Here is a 23,992-nt window from a genome sequence, read left to right as displayed (position 1 = left end):
ATTTGTGCTTGGCGTGTAAATGTAAAACTGTGGCTTGGATACCCTTAAGTATGATGATAGGTTTCTATTTGTGTCAGACACCTGACCGACAAAACATAACTGTCACTCATTGAAAGAATATCAAACCTTTGACCACCAACTGAAGTTGCAGAGCTAAAATTTAAGCTCAAGTCCTTTCTGACCAACATCGTTTTGGCTACGAGTCTCCCAAACTCAGTTATGAATTCTCATTAAGCATCAGGACTATCAATGGTATTCATTGAATCTATATTGCACTCCAAAGTTCAATTAACTTTATTTGAATCAATTAATCAAGGTTGATTCTTTGTTAATATTTTCATCATCTATGTTTGTACATTTCCTAACTAATATCTGTTCAGTTTTCAAGTGGTAATGAATGGTTTTCAATGGTTCAGTTACTGAGTAGGAAAGGATTTTGTATTGATCAATCAAACAGTTTGGGATGATCCAAAGGGAAGTTAGACATTTAGGTCCAGTTTCTGTGGATGCATTTCAGAGACGTTTGTATATTCGGGCCAATCAAAGTGAAAAAGATTTTATACAAGAAGAATCGCTTTTTGTAAACGCGGTTTAAGAATTATTCTGCATCTTGTGGAGATCGAAGGAGCAAAACATGCTTTTGCAGGATAATCCTGATATATGAAACAAACAAGCCATTTGAAATTCCCAGTGGCACTCAGGAGAGAAAATGCCTCCATATAACAACTTAATGGCATGATTTCAGTGGTCACAAAAGCTTTAATGGAAAAAAAAGACATCATTGTATGGGTATCAAGCGCCTTCTCTATAACTATTATAAACACAGCGCTGCCTTGTATCAAATTCTAACATATGAATTGTCAGATTCATCAAACTCAGTGTGCAGAGGCAAGAAAACCAATCAAAGCAGTACTCCACTCAAGAAAACAATGTTTGCATTCGTGAAAGGCAAACACTTATCAAAAGGAATTGGAATTTCTACCTTTAGAATATTAGTAGAACTTATAATTCTGTTTCCAATATTTCTGTTGTGTAATGGAAAAGAATTTCTGGTTAGGCAAACTCTCCCCCAAAACCACTGCTGACTTCCGCAACATAAGCCTCAAAGTGCACTAATGCTTCCTGAAACTTTGTCAGAAATGTTAATATCATGATTCCTCCCATAGGCAGCAGTTAGGGAAATTTGCATGTAATTATCGGGCCCCGTGTAGAATGCTAATCTTTCATGTTTGAGGAGGTGCACAACATCTGAAGGCTGGCAAACTAACCGCTCTGCCTTTTGAATTAGGGAATCATTTTAGCCTTAAGAAGCCTTTGCTTTGGAGAGATCAATGTCTTCTAGGTCAAGGAGGGCTGGTGGACGTGAAGCAGAGTTGGCAAGTCATTTTACAAGACTGACTGAAGAGCCTGATTTAGTCACTGAATTCTACATGCGGTGTTGTAATTCCTGGCTTCTGGCAGAAAATGGATTCAAACTAATCCAAGTCTAGCCAAGAGAACTGCATAAACACATTTCAACTATCTGCAGTGGATGCTTTAACCTCAGGTAATTTGAGGTTAGATTTTCAGTAAATCCTTTGTGGATGTTTAAATTCAACCCAGAAAGTATTCACTCCGAACTGGATTAATCCCAGAATAAATGAACGCACTGTAATTTCAGAATAATTTCTTAACACCAGTAGTACTTAGATTCCCATCATGATGTACTGTGTACTCATATAAAATATCTGGAGAATCTTATCAGAGTTGTACAGGTATCAATGTAAACCTGTGCTGAACGCATATGTAAAGAATTCAGTAAACTGTGTGTGTGAGACATTGAGACTGATCAGATGGTAGATGGACAAGAATACCTTCAGAGACTGGAATATGTCCTCTGAATTTAGTGGCAAAAACAGTGAAATAGCGCAGGTTTCTGCCAGACCCTAAATACATAATAATAATAATAATCCTTGCATTTGATATAGTGTTAATTCATGTCTTCGAGACGTCTCAAAGCACTTCAGAGAATATACTGTAAAGTAAATTGACTATATATTTTGTGGGCGAAATACGGCAGCCAATTGCGCAAAGTAGTATCATCCAAAGATTTGTGGATTGAGTGACCAAATTATATATTTTTTTGAAAGGATTATTACCCCCAGAAAAGCGATCCACCAATCAACTAACAACCAAGTAACCGAGTAAGAAAACTTGCCCAACGTTTCGCCCTGTCCTGGAATCGAACTCAGGTCCTCTTGCTTGCAAGGCGAGTGCTCTAAGCAATACGCTACAGGATTCTTATAGCCCATACTCACTTGACTGAATGCAACTGCATTCTCCCATTCCTGTCTTGTCGCCACATTTTGGAGTGGTGCAGTGATGATGAGTAGACAAAAGAGCACTTGACAGTAAGAATGATTCCCGATCCGTTGACAGAACAAGCATCGCAACTGATCAAAACCAATTCATAATTACCAACGCTCAGATGAAGTAGTTTAAAATGATTGCAAACTTCTGTTGTACAAATCTGCCTCAGGCAATGTCAAAATGTGAAGCAAATTTAGATGTCAGCCCGACTCAGTTCATAGCGCTCTCACCTCTGAGTCAGAAGAGGTGGATCCAAGCCACACGATGGGACTTGGAACTCATAGCTCGGATGAGATATTAAATCGAGGTCCCACCTGTCTGTTCAGGTGGATATTAAAGATCCCATGGCGATAATAATAATCCTTGCACTTGATACGCGCCTGGGCTTTAAGGGAGTGGAGGTGGCTGGTGTACCAAGGTGATTTGCGTGAGTAGGAGACGGTTCGGGAAGAGAGGGGAGCGAGGGAATCGAGAATGGAGGAGAGGGAGCTGTGGAGATGGGTGACTAAGGAGGATAGGTCATTGCGGGAGGATGCCCAGAGAAGAAGGGGTTCAGATGACTCCAAGGCAGAGGAGAGGGAGGGGGAGAGATTTTTTTCCAGGTGTGGTATGAGATGGGTCGGGTAGCGGTGGGGAGAGGGATTGAGGAGTTAAGGGAGATGAAATGATGGTCCGAGATCATTTTGTCGATGATGGTGAGGTCCGAGATGGTGAGGCCCTCACCATAGTAAGGCGATGTATCAAATGAAAGTAATATTATTACTATTACAAACGGTTTACCCCCATCAAGAAACAATTATTGACGAAAATACAGTACGACAGCACGGATAAACATTTTGGAACTGTGATTATTTTTCACCAAGCCACTAAGATGGCTTTAAGCTTTGAAAGAGTTCACCTTGCTTCTTAGCTCACTGCAGGAATATACTTCCTACAAATGATTTATAAAATTATAATTAAAGTAATCCCTGGGATATTTCAGCAGCACTACTACTGAACATTTGCCTAAACTAAGAGCTTAAACCATGTAAGCGATTTTACCACAGTGCAAAACTGTAGTTTTCTCACTGAGTAAATGCATTTTGTCCTTCTGAGGATTGCAGAAATATTTCTGCACCAAGTTGATATAGAACATTCTTATATATTGTAAATGTAAATCAAAGAATACACTTTTTTTTGCTTCACACTTGTCTTAACAAAATAGGGTCAGGTTAACTTTGCTTACTTTGTTAACAGGAGAATTGCAAGGGGTGTGCATTATGATCGCTTTCTGGGGGTAATAATCCCTTCAAAAAAAAATTGGTCACTTACTCCATGACTATTTGTGGGACACTGCTGTGCCCAATTGGCTACTGCATTTCACCCCCAAAATATACAGTCAATTCACTTTACAGTATATTCTGTGAAGCATTCTAAGATGTCCCAACCACATGATAAGACACTATATCAAATGCAAGGATTATTATTATTATACAGCACAGCAACACAACAATTTAACATTTATATAGTGCTTTCACGTCAGGAGAGTGTCTCAAAACACTTCTGTTTTAACATTGAAACAGCATCCTTTCCATGATTTTTTGATGGTGCTGAGGACATGGCCAATGTCTTCTCATTAACAAAATTGACCATTAAGGGACATGATTTCTAAAGCATTACAAAGTGTCCACCTTTGCGTGATTTTCCAGGTGAAATTCCTGACCCTGAAATTGAGTCAGTGCTAATGGTTGCCGAGAATGCAATGCGAGTGTGATGTTTGTTTAGCCTGAGCTGCAATTCAAAAAATTCAGCCTCTATTTTGGATCTGTCTAAGCTGGTCAATTTTTACGCAAACAACGTTTCAGTGCTGCTGGATCAGATACCGACCGATTAAGTTTATTAATTTGTTTTATTTCTGTGCTCAAGTGACCTCTGTGATCGAGAGTGCAATGAACATAGAAATCTTCAGCGCAACTATTAAGCTGAATAATAATAATAATAAAAATCTTTACATTTAATACTGAGCCCTTCCCATTGGGAGGATATCCCAATAGCTACACAGGATTTAGTCCTGTAGCTCAGTAGTTAGAGCACTCGCCTCGCAAGAGAGGACCTGGGTTAGATCCCCAGTAGTAGCAGTAAGTAGGAACCCAGTAGAGTAATAATTCCTTCCCAAAAAATAATAATAATAAATTGATCATTTCAATCCACGACTGACTGTTTGTGGGACACTGCTGTGCGCAATTGGCTGCTGCGTTTTGCCCACAAAATATACAGTGAATTCACTTTACAGTATGTTCTCTGAAGCACTTTGAGAGTCTCAAAGACGTGATAAGGCACTATATCAAATGCAAGGATTATTATTGTTATTTCGTATGAAGTGTAGTAGGACTGTATTTTGTAGGCGAACGCCAACAACACAGTGCACCACTTGACGCCACTATATTGCAGAAGCTGAGGACTGATCCTCGGAACCGTAAACAAGTTAGCTTGATATCAAAGGAAGGAAGGGTTTCAAAGACATGTTTTTAAGGCTGACCTTTGAGTGAAAAAGAATGCTTTGCTGCCAGAGCAATTTTGATAATGATACTTATCTAATAATTGGATCAGGGTGGAGAATGTTATGATTTCCTTATTCTTCACTCAAGCCTGAACACAGGAATTGCTAAAACAAACCCAGTTTAATGTAGTTTGAGTAATTTGAGTTTTGTTTGGAAACACAGCTATGGTATAGATGCATATACCAATAGTGCAATTTTTGAAAATTTGACTTCCCATATTTAGTATCTAGGACTGTTGATGGCCGAGATTAAGCTCCCTTACCTTGGTGAGCACGCAATGCATTAAACAAAGCCGAATAAATGAAAAGATAACTGGAGGTTATCAGTGGGTGACGGAGCTCATTGGAGTACGAACCACAAGGCCGCAGGCAGGATATACTGGCCACTTAGCTACGCTGTTGTAGGCAGTTGCAGAGCACAGGGTCAGGCATGTCCCCATGTGGTCAGGTGCAAGGGAGATGCCCCTTCACCAAGCACCCGTTCACTCCATAGTGTCATTGGCAAAAGCCTGGTACAGAACCCCAAGCTGTCCAAATTTTCAGTGTGAACGATGGTGTGAGATATCATAGAATCATAGAATTTTACAGCAAAGAAGGAGACCATTTGGCCTATCGTGCCTACATCGGCTCTTTGAAAGAGCTATCCAACTTGTCCAACTCCCCCGCTCTTATCCCACGAGCCCTGCAAATTTTTCCTTTTTAAGTACTTATTCAATTCCCTTTTGAATACTCCTATTGAATCTGCTTCCACCACCCTTTCAGGCACTGCATTCCAGACCCTAACAATTTTCTGGGGAAANTTTTTTTTATCTTTGTTTCCCCTCTGGTTCTTTTGCTAATTATCTTGAATCTGTGTCCTCTGGTTACTGATCCACCCGGCAGAGGAAACCGTTTCTCCTTACCTACTCTATCAAAACCCCTCATAGGATGAAACGAAGCTACTAGACTAGGAAGGAACAAAAGCACTCTAACAAAAATATTACTCTCTCCCATCCTCTCTTCCCAGGCACAGAGGGGCTCTTAAAAATAACCTACCCTCTTAAGAAAAAAAATGCGTAGATGCTTTCTTAAATAAGATGGAAAGAACACTCAGAGGTTGTAGTTTGTTTTTTTAAATGAATGTTCCTACTTTTTTGTCTCAAAGCAGCAAATGTTCCTGGTAACCATAGTGATTAATGTGAATGTTGGAACCTGGCAATATCTAGCTTATAATTTTGCTGTTCTTTGCTTGGCATTTCGATACAATAAGTCTGAAAGGATAACACACTTTAGGAACCAAACTGAATATCGCATCTGCATTATCTTTTAAACCCTCATTATCATGCACTTTAGATCACCTTAGCAACAGGACACAAGAAAAATAACTGGTGTCAAACACAAATTAGGAGCTGCTGGAATGATTTTCTCTTGGAAAAGGAATGATTGAGCTGCCCATGTACCTCACAGCGATATGATACTGAGCCTTTCCCCATTGTCAGAATATCTCAATAGTTTCACAGGATTTAGTATAAGGTGTAATGACTGTATGAGGGGTTTTGATAGAGTAGATAGGGAGAAACTGTTTCCTCTGGCGGGTGGGTCAGAAACCACAGGACACAGATTTAAGATAATTAGCAAAATAATTATTTTTGGGGTCAGCCTGGTGTCTGACACTTGCAGATGCCCAGCATCGTGCTTAAGAGTATCCAAACCAAGCTGAGATTTCCATGCATCCCACCTACACGTGGAAATCCCCAGAGATAGATTGTCGGAATGGAATGCGCATTCTCTCCCTGGAGAGACGCATCCTGTTTACCTAATTCCAGAAAGTATTAGGCGCAGGTTGGCAAGAGCCAAGGCTTGGGGACCCCAGAGTGTGCGTTTGGGTAACTGCTGGGGTCTAACCAGCTACAGCTGCATAGCTTGCCATTGATATCACTGTCTGGCAAGCTTTCCCACTACTTGTCCAGCTAGCACCATCCTATCCATTTGGGCTTTGATTTACAGCCTTATCAGGAGCTGAGTGGGATGACTCCCTGCCCCCAGTGACTGGTCTTCCCTTCCAGGTCCTGCCAATGAGCCAGGCTGGCTATGCTGTCATCAGAAATGCCCTGTAATACTGCAAACCTGCCTGGCTCAGGAACCGGACTACCGAGACAACCACACAGGGTTGTCTAGCTCGATTCCGACATTCCATTGCCAGGCATGTCACCTTGGAGCTCGTTCATCTCCAAGGAGACCCCACTTACGGCAAAAGATCCAGAGGGAAGACAAGGAGAATTTTTTTTACCCAGAGAGTTGTTATGATCTGGAAGGCACTGCCTGAAAGGGTGGTGGAAGCAGATTTGATATTAGGTTTCAAAGGGAATTGGATAGGTACTTGAAAAGGAAACAGTTACAGAGCTATGGGGTAAGAGTAGGGGAAGGGGCCGTCTTGGATAGCTCTTTCAAAGGATGGACACAGACACGATCATCCGAATGGCCTCCTCCTGAGCTGTAACATTCTATGATTCTATGAGCTATACAGGCGAGGGGGCTTCCAGGTTTGATCACTGGTCTGAACAGATTTAGTCGATCCCAGTGAGGGGTGGCAGTGAATGCTTCATTTGATCTTGATGTCCGTGAGCCACAGGAGCAATTTAGCCAGGGTCCTTGCTCAATGTGCATATGTATGGATGACTGCTGATAAGGTAGGACTGATGGATTCCACAGCTCTTGTGGCATATTGCAACCCAAATAATTTGCCGAGAATTGTGGTCCACCGCTCATATATGAGGACTGTTGGATAAAGCACTGGAGCCCTGCTGATCCCAAACTCACAACATTTCTGAGCTAAAAAGGACCAAACAGAAGGGGCTGGCTAACCTCATCAAATAACTTTTCCCATTTGTAAAAGTATATGCCATGTCTTCTCCCAGTTGTATTTATTTTGGCACAGGCAGTTATCTGACATACACGGAAACCTATCGCCAATCTTAAGAGTCTTCAAACCAGTAGGAGGGTAAACACAAAAACAATCTAAGGAAACGCTATTTCAGTGAGAAACTGGTAAATCTATGGCACAGGCTCCCTAGGGAGATGGTGAAGCAGATGGTGTCAATTCATTCAATTGCAAATTACTGTAGATAGATTTCTTTTAGAAAATAATATTGTGGGATATGGTATATGAGTAATTTGAGACAAGTGTAGTATGCTTGGAAGGACTAGGCAACTGTGATGGTAGACTAAACCACACAGATTATCACTATCAACATCTCCATTATTGTAGCCTGCGACAACCAGGATGGTAGAAGGCAAACTAGATGGACCTTGGATTTTTTCCGTCTCGCAATTCCTATTTTCCTAAACGACTGGGAGTTTCATTTTGTGAAACAAACAATGAACAAAGCTTCAAAATTGAAGCAGATTCAATATTTACTTTGTTCAGGCATCCCTTCTGAAAGTTATTTGTAAACCAGCTCAGCTCATGTTGATAATAATCTTTGCATTTGATATAGCGCCTTATCATGTCTTCTCGACGTCTCAAAGCGCTTCACAGAATATATTGTAAAGTGAATTTACTGTCTGGTTTGTGGACGAAACGCGGCAGCCAATTGCGTTCAGCAGTGTCCCATAAACAGTCCTGGATTGAGTGACCAAATTATTATTTAAAAAAATAATTTATTTGTTTTGTTTGAAAGGTTTATTACCCCCGGAAAAGCGATCCGCCAATCGAATAATAACCGAGTTCCTACTTACTGCTAGGTAAACAGAGGCGTGTGGAGTAAGAAAACTTGCCCAACGTTTTGCCCTGCCGGGAATCAAACCCACGCCCTCTCGCTTGTGGTGATGATGATGATGAGTGAACTCTCTCGTGGCTGCCCTATGCTGACTGACCGTGTGCCTGGCAAGGATCAGCTCTGGGACTTCACTTTGAATGGAAGCGTATTTTATCAAAGCATTTAGATTGCAAACAGCTGCCCACCAACAATGACACTGCGGCTCTTAGCCACACGGCTCATTAACTTTGTAACTGCAAAAAAAATGGACGAAATTGCTGTCAGCAACAAAGACTCCAAAGATCAGACAAACTCAGTAAACTGCAGAAGCAATACGTTAGACATGTATCGTGAATGGCAGCTTGTACTGAAGATCCCACAAGGATTTCTGTTTCTGTTACATTCTATTACGTCCTCTCGACGTGAAAGGCACTATATAAATGCAATTTTGTTGTTGTCGTGACTTTGTGATAAGGTTCTATATCAAATGCAATGAATATTATTATTATTACTGTTTTTTGGCAGGTGGGATCACCCATGACACTCATGATTACAGATCTTGGTGTTGTGCGTTTTTTACCAACTGTGACCACATCGAATTAAATACAAGCAGGACTCCAAAATCAGATACTTAACAGGCTCTGATGCGAGGAAATGTGTTGCAGGAAATCAGAATCAGACTTCCCTTTCCTCATCCTTCTATTACTTGAAAGAACTTCACTTCCAAAGAAAATCACAGCCACACAGCCATTAACACAAGAAAGTCATTAAACCAAACAACATAGCCACAGAACTACTAAAATCACAACTAAAACTCCCGAGCTCCAAAGCCAATAAACACACAATCTGTGAAAACATTTCATATCAATAGGCCATTAGTTTACATCTAGAAAACTACAAAAAAAGCAGGTATATTCTAAGTAATGATCAGGAAACCTACATTGTTACTACTACAGCCTAATAATTTCCTGTAATTTGAAATAATCTATTTATCACCGAAGGCAAAAAAAATACATTAATTTATATAACTCAATTTACAATATATGAATAATAAATATAATTCACTGCCTGTAATTAGTTTGTCTAAATAGCCTAGTTACAGAAAGAAGTCTTTCAAAATATATTGCATCTCCTTTCTTGTTCTGCATTGTTTTGTTAAACAAAAGACTGGAACTACAATAATCAGTTGCTAAACGCACGTGTAGAGTATGTCTAAGTTGGAGTTTACTACACTCTCATTAATTACTGCACACAGACTGGATCAGTACAGCACAGTAGGCATTTGGTCTAATTAATGTAAAGCTCAGTGACCACTATTGAGAGCAGACCTTGATACGCTTGGGTCTACCTGCTGTCTACTGAGAATAGAACTGCCTACCTGCAGCTCACTGCTGTTTCAACTGCACGTGCTCTAGAGTAATTTCACTTGAACCAGAAACTGAGCACAGAAAAGTGAGTACTGCTACATTTCCTAATTCTTCAAATATAAAAGAAATACTCGCCTGAGAATGCACAATTTTTAAAAAATATATATGCATGTGACTTCCCTAATCCCAGGACATAGCCTCGGGAAGAGGCCAGAATATAAAAAACACATTAAAAAGATGTTCGCCACATTTAAAAAGTCAACTGGATAAGTGTTTGAAGTGAATATTCACATCAAAATCCCTCCATGCCCCACCTTATTTCTATGACCTCCTGGAATTCATTCCATTCCAGCAATCTATCTCTGGGATTTCCATGTGTACGTGGGATGCGTGGAATTCTCAGTTTGGTTTGGATGCTCTTAAGCAACGGTGATGGGTTTCCGCATGTGTCAAGACACCTGGCTGACCAAAAAAATAAACAAACTTCCTTTAACTACACTGATCTAGCTGCTGCAAATTCTGGCCAGCTTCATGGCCGCCACTCTATCTGTCCCACCATCGGTAGAGTGGCTTTCAGACATTCTGCCCTTGCTCTCTGGAACTCCATCCTGGAGTGCCTCCGACTTGCACATTCCCTCCTATCGTTCAAGGAATGTCTCAAAACTTCTTTGAATGCCCTTTCAGTTACCTTTTCCCTCACACCCACCTCAGCTCCCACCTCCAGCTTGGGTGCCCATTCAGCATTGTTAATTGCTTTATGATGTCCTCCCAACGAGAAAGACGCTGTATAAATTGTATTATATTGTACATAAAAGGGTACCGGATTAGAGTATACAGCTCCAATGGAAGAGCGTGCACATAGGCTCAATGAGCCAAATGGCCTCCTTATACATTGTAATTTTCATAGTATATAATTCTGTTACAAAGAGGATGCCTCAAAGGACAATTGCAATACACAGAGCTCAGAAATTAATGGGTGGGAAGAGGTGTATAATGAAGGGTGATAACAATCTCTAAAATATTAGAGCTTTGAGAGATCCACAGCATCCCACTGAGAATCATAGGCTGTTGCATTTCAACTTAGTCATTCTCAGCATCATATTAAATCACAAGCCTTGTCTTGCTTGCATTATGATTTACATGTTCACAGTAGATTTAGGGCCTCATTACGTCGAAGTGTCTCAAAGTGCTTTACACAACTTGAAGTATAGCGGTGGTTAAATAGGCAAAGGTGACAGTTAATGTATCCTATGACAGCTGTATCCAAATAGGATTGAGATCAAAAAGCAGCATATTTTTTGGTGGATTTGGAAAAGGGCAGGATAATGGCCAGGCAACTGCGACAACCCCAAACTCTTCAAATAGTGATGTGGGGAGCGTTAATGTCCATCTGAACCACCAGAACAGGGGCACCGGACAGGGTTTGACTAATATAGCACTCGCTCAGTACAACGCAATAATACAAGTTACATTTCCATAGTGCCTTTCACATCAGGAGGAATCTCAAAGCACTAGAGTAACTGTCTAGATTCTGAACTCAAATCTTCCAGATAACACATGGAAGGTTACAATAGGGTAACATTGCATAGGTTATTTCCACTGGAGGAAAGGGAGGAAAAAAAGGTGGGGGAGAAAAGCCGTCAAAAGAAATTAACAGATAAAGGAAAGATTCATTGCAAGCTTGTGTACTGTTGGAAATCGAAAATCATAAAAATGGTACATTTACAATCGAAATGTGCAGAATTTTGGAATAAAATCTAGTCAAAATTCATAATTAATAAGTACGAACATTAGTTAGTCAGTAGTCCCCAGTAATAGTACAGCATTTTTGAGATGAAAGCCTTGGCATTGTTATACAAATGCTTTGTTCCCCCCCAGTCCTTGTTTTGGTCTTGTTATTGGTAGCGTTTATTGCTTCATGTACTGCAGCAATATTGTATAATTGGAAATAAAAACTCACACTTTCTTTTTAACCATCATTAACCTTCAAAACATTGTCTTTGCCTGGAAATTCTGCATCTCAAGCCTGTAAGATCTCAGATCATACACTGAGACGCAAACATCTATTGTAATAATAATGCTTCTGTGTATTCTGTTTTCTTACTTTATTAATGTTAAAAAATAAAATATACACTTCAATAAATCCTAAATAAAAGTTATAATACCATAACATCCTCTCAAGCTGGCTGCTCTCTTTCTTCCTTATTTTCTACTATCTTATTCATTTTTTAACAATCAAAATCATACCTTGATATTTCTTACTCAAATCCCAAAGTCTTTCTAATAAGCACTGTGTTTTAATCCAGCAAATTCTCTCTGATTCTAACGACACACCATCCATTCTCCGTTCACCTACAAAATACACAGCCACTATACTTTACAGTAAATCCTTTGAGATGTTCTCCCGAAGTGAAAGGCGCTATTTCAAATGCAAAGATGATAATTATTTTTCTTAAACGCAGATAGAGACTGCGTTTTTCAGCTTATCAAGAGATATTTTTATTAAAGTATGACCTCATAAGATTAGTTCAGATGAAGACGACCCTTTGGCCAACCTGTTCTCATCTTTTCAGAACTCCCATCTTACCGTTCACCCATTACAACATCCAGCTGTTTTTTTTAATTGAGTCCAGTGTCCTGACCTCAGCTACCCTTCCTAGCAATCTGTTCCAATTATTACCTAAATTATTACCTCTGGGTAAAGAAAAACTTCCTGGTCTCTGTCCTGAAATTGCCCAGTGCAACCCTAAACCGTTGTCCTCTTGTTCCTCTGTCTTAATGCATTCCCAATCCCATTTAAAAGTGTCATACACATCTACTGTATAAGATGATCAGAACTTATTTTGTTGCAGCCTGCCTTGACACTATATAGCTGGACTATGACATCTGGGATCTAAATGGAACTGATTAAGCAATGAAGCCTACCATCCTGTTTGCTTTGTGTGTTTCTGCCTCACACTGTTTTGACATATTGAGCAATGAGTCAACTAATTAGATCTCTTTCAGATTTCCCCCTTGGTAAGTTCTATGCCTTCCATGGGGTGACATAAGATTCCTATTCTTACTTCCTACAGTTGGCACTTGCATTGATCTGTATTAAACTTAATTTACCTCATTGTATTATCAGAGGAATGGGTCAAACATTTAGTGCATTTTTACCCAAATCCAAGAAAAGTAAAGCACACAATATAATCACCCACAAAATATACAGTCACTACACTTTACAATATATTGTGTGAAGCTCTTTGACATGTCTAGAAATTAAGGGTCAGCCTTTTAAAACAGAGTTGAGGAAACATTTATTCACTCAGAGGGTAGTGAATTTATGGAATTCACTACCCCAGAAGGCTGTAGATGCTCAGTCCTTAAACATTTTCAAGGCTGAGACTGATAGATTTTTAAAAAAAGAGGCATTAGGGGATATGGGGATAGGGCAGGTAATTAGAGTTAGGTCTGAAGATCAGCCATGATCTTATCGAATGGTGGGGCAGGCTCGAGGGGCCGAATGGCCTACTGCTGCTCCTAATTCTTATGTTCTTATGTTCTTAGAAGATGTGATAAGGCGCTTAATCAAATGCAAGGATTATTATTATCACCATCTGGGGTCCACATAAGCAGATGCCGAAATAAGATGGCTCTTTTTCATCCTCTCCACCTGAAGTATATATATTTTTATTAGGACTCTATGTGCCTTCCTGCACTTTCAAAGTCTTAAGGGTTTAATAATCTTTTTTTTGCTGTATGGATTAATGAAAGCGTTTGAGGTTATTGCTACATTTTCCCAAAATGCTGTTGGCTGTGAAGGAAATGAGGATACGATTTGTCTTGCAGCTTTACCTGCTATTAGTGAGTCTGTGATTCAGGGCCATTAACTTCCCCCTTGAAACATGTACAATCACTGCCTTGTGTGACTGAAGTGAACTGGTTATATTTTGAGATTGCTGCTGGCACTTAAAGTTGTGGGGGGGCGGGGGATAATAAGCATTACAAGGCATCTGTTTTTTTAATGAAAGCCAACTTCCACATGTATGCGGATGACACCCAACGGTATCTCTCTGCCTCCACCCTTGACTCCAGGACCACTGCTGTGCTGACAGAACGTCTGTCAGACATCAAGTCCTGGATGAGGGCAAATTTTCTTCAGTTAAACATCAACAAGACTGGGGTTTTCCTGATTGGCTCCCGTCAGCGCCTCCTCACCTCAGTGCAACCATCCATGGTTGCACACTCCACCTCGCTAAGCCAGTCCGGAACCTTGGGGTCTTGTTTGACCCTCAACTATCCTTTCTACCCCACATCTGCGCCATGACCCGCTCTGCCTTTCCCCACCTCCGCAACGTCGCCCGACTCTGACACTGTTTCACACCGCAGGCCGCCGAAACCCTCATACACGCTTTCATTACATCGAGGCTCGACTATGCAAACTCACTGCTTGTCGGCCTCCCCAACTCCTCCCTCCAGAGACTGCAGATCATCCAGAACTCTGCAGCCCGTGTCCTCTCCCGCACTAGGCTCCGCGACCCTATCACTTCCATCCTCGCCCAACTCCACTGGCTTCCCATCACACAGAGGATACAGTTCAAGATCCTGGTCCTCACCTTCAAAGCCCTCCATGGTCTTGCTCCCCCCTACCTCTGCACCCTCCTCACTCCCTACCATCCTGCCCGCTCCCTCCGTTCAGCGGGCTCCGGCCAGCTTCACGTCCCCCACCTCGCTCACCCCACCATTGGTGGGCGGGCCCCCACCCTCTGGAACTCCATCCCACAGTCCCTCCACCTCACCCCCTCCCTTGCCTACTTCAAAACCCATCTCAAGACCCTCCTCTTCGATTGTGCTTTCAATCTCCCTGCTTCCCCGCTGCCCTCCACCCTCCTGATCCTGACCCCCAGCTCGGGTCCGAAACTCTGACTGTCCAGCACCTTGGGACGTCCTCCCGATATAAAAGGCACTATACACATGCAATTTTGTTGTTGTTGTATGATAAGCAAATTTAAAATGACAATTCAATCTACAGGTGCTATTCTTATTTGCTATTTGTATTTCTATCCCCAAGGGTCAGACGACATCTCTCTACCTTTCTCATTTTTATTAATAGTTTGTCTGGAGCACATGGAAAGCAATCCCACTGACAATGATTCAATTATTTACTGTTTGGCTTGAGAAGAAACAAACTGGCCAGTAAAAGTGAAAAAAGCGGCTTTGACCCATGCAATTTAAATGGATTAAAAATACATTAGCGAGAGGACCAGGGTTCGATTCCCAGGGGAAACGTTTTGGAGTCTAGAAGTGTATTTGTTGGAACAGTCGTCTCACAAGCGAGAGGACCTGAACTCGATTCCCGGGCAGGCAAAACCTTAGGGAAATTTCCTTACTCCATACGCCTCTGTCTACCAAGCAGTAAGTTGGAACCCAGTTGTTATTCATTCGGCGGATCACTTTTCGGGGGGTAAGAATGCCTTCAAAAAAAAATACTAATTTGGTTAGTCAATCAACGACTGTTTGAGGGACTGCTTTGCACAATTGGCTGCCACTTTTCACCCCAAAAATATAGTCAATTCACTTTACAGTATATTCTGTGAAGCACTTTGAGACATCTCGAAGACGTGATAAGGCGCTATATCGAGGATTATTATTATTATTATTATTATTAACAGTTTGCTGTTTAAGATAAAATGGATGTTTCAACGTTTGGGCTATTGCAGTGGTTTTCCTCTTTTCTTTGGCATGTGCCCAAAAGGATTTATTTCACTTTGGGAAGGTCTAAGCAGTTAAAAAGCACATTTGAAAACTTAAACTCATTGCTTTTAAAACGTGCACAAACCACGTAAGTAAACCTTCATTATTTGAACTTGATTCAGCAAAACTCATCTCATTGGATTTATGCAAGTCATCGCACGTGCTATTGTTTAACTAATCGACTCCCACACAAATACATACTCTCACCAGCTTAATTGGAACAGAATGGGGAATCCAAACATCCCTCACAGTTGTCACAAGGGATGGCAAATCAAAATATATCCACTTCGGTTCAGTGCAGCACAAATTATTTGCAATATTAGGGTCAATTTACCAGTACGTTGATATTTATCACAACACATATTTCCAAATTCTCAGGAGGCTGACTTGCCCAATGTCATTTTTAGGCTGAAAATTGGAAGTCTTGTACAAATAAAGAGATTTTGAAAAGTTTTTCAGGAAACATCACTGTGATCAGAGTTCCTTAAAATAATGCTGTCAGTTTCAATTTCCTATACATATTGTTTTTAATGAAATCCCACTGCACAACCAGGCAAACCCAACCATTAATGTTTCAGAAAATATAGCCTAAGGGAATAAAAGCACAGATTTTGATCTATCCTGAGTTATGTTCAAAAGCATGACAAAAATATTAAAGGTTGCAGGATAAAACAGTTTACGGCCAAGAGATCTGATTTTCACATATTATAACAATAATCATCATCAAAGAAATGTCTGTACTGCCAATGTATTTATTATAATAACCTTGCATTTGTTAGTGATTTATCACGCCGTTGAGATGTAATAAGTCTAATTTATGAGCTAGCTTATTAACTAGTTGTTCCAGTCAAATTAGTTGAACCGCATGTGGGCACTGGAAGCTGTAGCAAACAATGTTCACATTTTCAAATGCATTATAAACACAGAAACTTTTAATTTAACTTTTGGAATTTTAGGTAATGCTCCACTTCAATGGATGTTCGGGTCTGTGAACCAACAATTAATTGAATCTCTCTTCTACAAAGGTGCTCTCCAATAAGTGTTCCAAGAGGCTACCCCGCTGAGATAATAATAATAATAATCCTTGCATTTGACATAGCGCATTATCACGCCGTTGACGTGAATATACTGTATAGTGAATTGACTGTATATTTTGTTGGCGAAACACAGCAGTGTCCCACAAACAGTTGTGGATTGAGTGAACAATTTTTTTTAGGGAAAGCAATCTGCCAATTGACTAACAACTGGGTTCTGACTTACTGCTAGATAAACAAGCGTGTGGAGTAAGGAAACGTGTCTAACGTTTCATCCTGCCCAGGAATGGAACCCAGGTCCTCTCGCTTGCGAGGCAAGTGCTCTAACCACTAAGCCGCAGGACTCCACAAGGGAGCTATGTAAATGTAGGTTGTTGTGAATGTTGTTTTGAATGAATTTTTAAACTTTTCTTCTGAAAGTAGCTCCCACATCCAAAACGGAAAGCAAGTGCAAGTACAACAAAGAAAACCCAATATGAACCATATAAAAAGTCGATTTTTTAAAAAAAAATGGGAAAAAGGATGGAGAAAAGGAGAAGGTAAAAAAAACTAATTCGGTTATTAAAATTACAAAATGACAGATAATGGAAAATAGGTTTAAAGAGTAGAATTGAAGAGGACTTTACGTTTTAATTAAAATAATTATACTATTTAGATTAATTTCACAAGGTCAATAACCCTGTCACTTGAGTAACATTACAGTTCTGCTATATTCAAGTTTGTTTTAGTATAATGTTTGAGAGCTCATTTTTTTTAAAAAAAGCAGAAGATCCAGGTAATACAATGACTACTCCACCAATTTATATTCAAATATATTTTACTCTAAAGTATTAGTATTAGGTTCAGCATTTTGTTGAGCTTTCTGGTAGCTGTGTTAAAATGTGTGTTTTAAATACATACAGCATCATGCCAAACAAGGGAAAACAAATGCCTTCTACTTGTGAAGTTCACCACGATCCATTGTCACAATCATTCACAATTTACTGACACAGCCGTATTGTGACATTTCAGACCATATTTCTTGGCTGACCAGGACAGGTCATACATTTCTAGAATAGATTTAGTCTCATCTGGCCTCAAGGATTGCTTGGTGAAAAATATACTTAATCAAATACCCATTGATTGTCTTTTGTACGTTACATAAATTAAAGCGTATGTAGTGAAGTATTACAATGATTAAGTAAGATGCAACAATAGTAATCCTTACATTTGATGTAGCACCTTTCACATCTGGAGGATGCCGCAAAGACTTTCACAGGATGTACTGCAAAAAGGGTACTTCTTGTAAGTGAACGTGGTAGCCAATTTACTCACAGCATACAGCCATGAAGTGAGTGCCCAATTTTATTGGGGGGATTTTGGTCTGATTCTCTTTGAGCAAGTAGACCTCAGTTTAACGTCTTATCTGAAAGACGCCATCTCCAACAATGCTGTACGACCCCCAAGCACTACACTGCCAGCCGAGACTGTGAGTTCAAAGTCATCACGTGTGACATGAACCCACTATTTTCTGACTGAGAGGCGAGAGTGCTACCAAATGAGCCAGGCTAACCCCTGAACTTAAAGTCAAATATTCCAAAACGGACCATAATACTCAGTACTTTAAGCACCAAAAACAAGGCCTCAAATATAAACTACATAAAGAAATATGCAAACTAGAGGAAAACAGATAAAAGAAAAACATAAGCAGAATTGTTTGCGTAAATAAGACAGATAAAACAGTTTCATCCTGTTGTTCTAATGGATTCTGGGCTTTTTATCCAATGGTCTGGGATATAAAAGTAAGGAAATGGTGCACTAAGTCCTGTCAGACCTCATTTGGAGCAATTTGTCCCAACTTAGGAAGGATATATTTGCCTTGAAGGGCATCCAGGATTGATTCACAAGATGAATGAATCAATCTGGAATGAAGACAAGAGCCAAGAAGAGAGGCTGGGTAAATGGGTTATACACCACAGAGCGGAGCAGGTTAAGGGATGATCTGATTGAAGTATTGAAAATAACGAGAGTGTTTGAAAAGCCAGACAGGGGACGACTCCTCTCTGAGCGATCCTAAACAAGGGGACAGAATCTTAAATAAGAGCTGTGGCAGTTAGCAATGAGATCAGAAAATATTTCTTCATGCAAGGGTTGCAGGAACCTAGGTTGCGAAGCCCCAGAAGGCAGTAGATGGGATGCTTAAAAGGAACATAAAAGATGCTTGGAAAGTAATGGTATTAAGGGACGTTGAGAAAAGACAGGGAAATGGGATCAAACGATCTGTCATGATCTTAAAACTTTGACAGAACAAGGTCGACATCGACAGGCTGAATGACATATTCCTGTATTCCTGTTCCTATGTTTCTTCATTGCTACTATGTCCACATTAAGAGAGCCTAATTGTAACTAAGAATTATAGTTTTACAGCAACTGTGCCTTCAGACTAGAGATTTAACGAATGAATCCAGAGGTTTGTAAAATTTCTAACAGGTGGAAAGAGAGGAGGAGAAAACATTTCACTTCACTTTCAACTGCCCTTCCTATGGAAGTCATTCAAGCTTCTCAAAACTTAAGGATTCACACAACAATTCTCAGATCCAAATATAAGCATTTGAAATACAGTATTTGAAATCAGCATTACTATAATAATCCTTACAATTGGTATAGTGCCTTTCACTTCGGGAGGACATCCCAAAGCTCTTCACAGGATATCCTGTAAAGGGCAGTGACTGTGTGTTTAGGCGAACCCGACAGTCTATTTGCACACAGCAATGTCCGACAAACAGCCATGAAGTGAATGACCATTTATTTTAATTTTAAGCCAGGATTTAAGTGTCTTGGGAAGTTCCCCCAACTCCAATATAAAAGATGCTCAATAAACATAAATGAGTTGTTGTGATGCAATAAAATCCTGAACATACTGTTAAATTACGAGAAATACACCTTCACACACATACGAACAATAGACGTTTCATCCATTCCCTAATTCTGTGAAGCACATACTATTCAAACAAAAACTAGGTCCCTACAGGGCGTAAACAACCTTGAAACTCCCACTGTTAAGACTCTCTTCAAGAGAAATAATTGCATCCAAAGAGCAAGGTTGCCTATAGCTCCAAGCAGTCTCAGTTCCTGTATGGAACCATGTTCACCTCTTTATAAAATATTTGTCGGCGTGCAGCTGCTAGCATGGAATCTCTTTGTATCTTAATTCAACTGTGCAAGTCCCTCATCTGTACACCCTTCCAGACGAATTTTACAGGGCAATTAAAATTGTGATTTATTGCCAAGTACAATCTCTTACAAGAGCTGCAATTTTCGAGGCAGTAATAGACACTTGCCTACCTTTGTCCACGCCCGCACATCAGTGAGCTATAGACCACCTGTAATGCTCAAGTCCATTTTGGGCAGGAAAAAAAATTCACTCCGACAGAAAAAGCCTCAGCTGTACTGTTAGTTAGGAGCACAAGCATCTAGACGTTTCTGCTCAAACCAGACCCGGCGTTCGAAAACTACAGCTGAGCTCTTTGTTTTTCCCCTCTCTACTGATGAAGCAAGCTATTTCCACTCAGCTCTTATTAAATCAGGGTCATTTACATCTGCCAGCACAATGACCCCTGTATCCGCCCTTATCTACCACCTCAGAATTTCCTCGTAAAAGGGCAGAATTTCAAGAGAGATGTCACGTGACTACTCGACTACATACAAGCAAAGACACTAAGTGATTCACAGTCTCGGAGTGAATCAGAAAAATATCTACGAAAGAATTATTTACATTACAAAGAGAACATTCTGTGAATAAGTTTTTTTTCTCAATCGATGCTTTACATTCAAATTCAACAAATTGTGGAGCTTCTATTCAGTCTCTGCTCCAGCCATATGTCCACCTGGCCAATGGACAGTAACTGTACAGATGCAGTAGGCACCATGCTATACGAGAGATTCAAAGTGACCTATTTTGGACAATTTACAAAGTAAAATAGATAATACGTACTGGTTCACAGCTAAATCTGCACGATACTCTCATTAATGAAACAGTGCCACATATGAATACATACATGCATATGCATGTGGCGGATATGCATGGAAATGAAATGCAGCAGGAATCTCTCACGACGATGATGAGATGGATTATCTGCAATCACTGTCAGTTGCCATCAAACAAGAGGGTACAAATGGATGACCTTTAGCAGATTGATCCTTCAGACATCCACAAAGGTTTGTTAGTCCTGCTTTAATTTCCTTTAATCAAAGGTCAATAGCACAACTGATAAATACTACAGAGTAAACTGCACTCTTATTTCGAGCTTTGAGTGCTTTGCCTATAAAATACACGTTACACGTTACAGTAAATCCTGCAAAGCACTTTGAGAGGTTGTCCCAAGTGAAAGGCACAATATCAAACACAAGGATTATTCTTATTATTTACAAAGGTTATTTCCTTTATAAGGTTATTATGGCTTTGACTTAGTTCAACTCTGCAAAGGAAGAAGACTGTAGAGCAGTACATACAGTAAAACTCGCACAAGTCTTACCTTTATCAATCGTATAATGGCCCAAGTCATACGTTCCCCTGAGTCCCATTCAGTTTCCTATCAAAACCACTTGGATTTATTTTGCACTACTCGTACAAATCACCTCCTAACTCATAATGCTGCTCCCCTATCCTCCATTACTCCTGCACTTACCTTGTCTTGCCAGGAAATTATGCCCTGACCCATCGAAGCGCCTTGGGACGTCCTCCCGACGTGAAAGGCGCTCAATAAATGGAATCTTGTTGTTGTTGTCTTGTTGAAGCACGTGCACTTATCTGCATTGAATCGCGGGAAATGTAGTCTTTGGAACATAAGAATTTGCTAGACGAAAGAAGACCAAGGTCCATCTAATAATAATAATAATAATGATCCTTGCATTTGATATAGCACTTTTCATGTCTTCTAGATGTCTCAAAGCGCTTCACAGAATATGCTGTTAAGTGAATTGACCGTATATTTGTGGGCGAAACGAGGCAGCCAATTGCGCACAGCAGTGTCCCAGAAACAGTTTATTTTATTTATTGTTTTGTTTTGGAGGGATTATTACTAGGCGTGTGGAGTAAGGAAACTTGCCCAAGGTTTCGCCCTGCCTGGAATTGAACCCAGGTATCTCGCTTATCTAGTTCGCCTTCCACCATCCTGGCAGTCGCCTGACATGTTGTGTCTCAAACTGTATGCTGTATCCCCAGATATTATCACCAGAAATCTATCTAATTTGTTCTCGAAGCAAACAACATTTCCTGCTTCCACCATCTCGAATTGGATAGCTCTTTTCAAAGAGGCGGCACAGACATGATGGGCCGAATGGCCTCCTTCTGTGCTGCATAATTCTATGATTCACTAAACCTAGTGAATTAATTCCTGTTCTCGGTTAGTTTCCTCTGTTTGCTAAATTTAGACAAATTGTCCTTGTGCATGTATAAATAACTAAGGAAATTTTAAATCATAAATTAAATGGCTTGTTAAATAAAACATTAAAATCTAAACACAGTTCATTTGTTATTCATAAAGCCACAACAGCAAATTTGCTAAATTTAGCAAACTGAGCAGAAAAACACACGGAGGAGCTGAAAATTTGGACAGATCCTTGTTTTTAGTGATTAGCGCGCTCGCCTTGCAAGCGAGAGGCCCCGGTTTCGATTCCCAGTGGGGCAAAACCTTAGGAAAGTTTCCTTACTCCACATGCCCCTGTTTACCTAGCAGTAAGTAGGAACCTGGTTGTTAGTCGATTAGCGGCTCGCTTTCCGGGAATAATAAACCGTTTAAAAAATATTTTTTCACTCAATCCACGACTATTTGTGGCACACTTCGCTGCCACGTTTCGCCCACAAGATACACAGTCAATCCACTTTACAGTATGTTCTGTAAAGCGCTTTGAGACATCTCAATGGCGTGATAAGGCACTATATCAAATGCAAAGATTTTTATTAAACCTCAATGCTTTATTGCAGATCATTAAATGTTAAAATGGACGTTCTTCTCAGTCGACTCCAAGACTGGCAAAGCTTTGGCTTACTTTTATTGTTGAAGTGTTTGTGGAATATCTGTTCGAAAATTACAGCCATATATTTAGAGGAAGCCAAGAAAGTTGGTTCCGTGTATTCCCCCAAGATAGAGGGGAAACGTTTATTATAATAAGAATTATATTTACATTTGTTGAAGTGTCTTATCACTTTGTCCTCATGTCTCAAAGTGCTCCACAGGATTTTTACTGTGAAGTGTAGCAACTGTGTAAATAAATGCAGCAGCCAATTTGCGTCTAGTAGTGTTCCATAAACAGCCATGAAGTGAGTGACCAATTTTATCTGGGGGAGTGTTGATCCGCACACTGGGAGAAACTCCCTTCTCTTTTCAAGAAGCTGAACAGGCAATTGGACTTGTCTTTTATTGTCTCATCCAAAGTCCCAATATGGGGCTTAAACCCATAACTTTTGACTCAGGTGAATATGCTACCGACCGAGCCAGGCTGACACTTTCTTCTTAGGGAGTCCTGTAGCTCAGTGGTTAGAGCACTCGCTTTGCAAGCGAGAGACCTGAGTTCAATTCCAGACAGGGTGAAACCTTGGGCAAGTTTCCTTACTCCACACGTCTAATAATAATCCCTCCAACACTAAAAACAATAATAAATTGGTCATTTTCAATCTACGACTGTCTGTGGGACATTGCTGTGAGCAATTGGCTGCTGCGTTCGCCCACAAATATACAGTCAATTCGCTTTACAGTGTGTTCTGTGAAGCGCTTTGGGACGTCCTCCCGACGTGAAAAGCGCTATATTAAATGCAAGGATTATTATTATATTATTATTATTAGGGATGAAAAGAAATGATATGAATGCTGAAAATCTGAAATAACTGCCAGTTTTGATGAGGGTTCATACTCACAAATTAAACTTGTCTTCCTCTTTCCAGGATAGTCTTGTTATAAAATTATAGTTTATCTGAGTCACATGCCAAACTGACTACAACAACAACAACAGATTGCATTTATCTAGTGCCCTTCACGTAGGGTAAAGTCTCAGAGCAAGAGAATAGGGTGGGGGGGATGGCCACAGGCATGTTTGAAGAAGTACAACAATAACAACAACTTGGATTTATATAGCACCCTCCACGCTGGACGGCTTCTCAGAGAGCTTCGCAGCTTCACAGGATCCAAGGGCCGAGCCAGGGGGAGGGGGAGGAAGGTGACCAAAGGCGCAGTTGAAAAGAAAGGTCTTCAG

At 40.3% G+C, this 23,992-nt stretch overlaps 1 protein-coding gene across 7 annotated transcripts in view; it reads right to left on the bottom strand.

Annotated features, from left to right (window-relative positions):
- The window catches only part of magi2a (membrane associated guanylate kinase, WW and PDZ domain containing 2a), a 472,217-nt gene that overhangs the window by 201,180 nt on the left and 247,045 nt on the right, over positions 1-23,992 (bottom strand). Inside the window, exon 1 of one of the 7 annotated variants that reach the window (XM_007890914.2) lies at positions 20,087-20,096. The exons of the other annotated variants lie outside the window; for them this stretch is intronic. The gene's annotated coding sequence lies outside the window, so the exon portion shown is untranslated. Of the gene's footprint in view, positions 1-20,086; positions 20,097-23,992 lie in introns of those variants that run through there. 7 annotated transcript variants of the gene reach the window in all.

This window comes from Callorhinchus milii, unplaced genomic scaffold (assembly GCF_018977255.1).
Source record: "Callorhinchus milii isolate IMCB2004 unplaced genomic scaffold, IMCB_Cmil_1.0 Scaffold5, whole genome shotgun sequence".
NCBI classification, from domain to species: domain Eukaryota; kingdom Metazoa; phylum Chordata; class Chondrichthyes; order Chimaeriformes; family Callorhinchidae; genus Callorhinchus; species Callorhinchus milii.
This window is presented reverse-complemented; position numbering and strand designations above follow the sequence as displayed.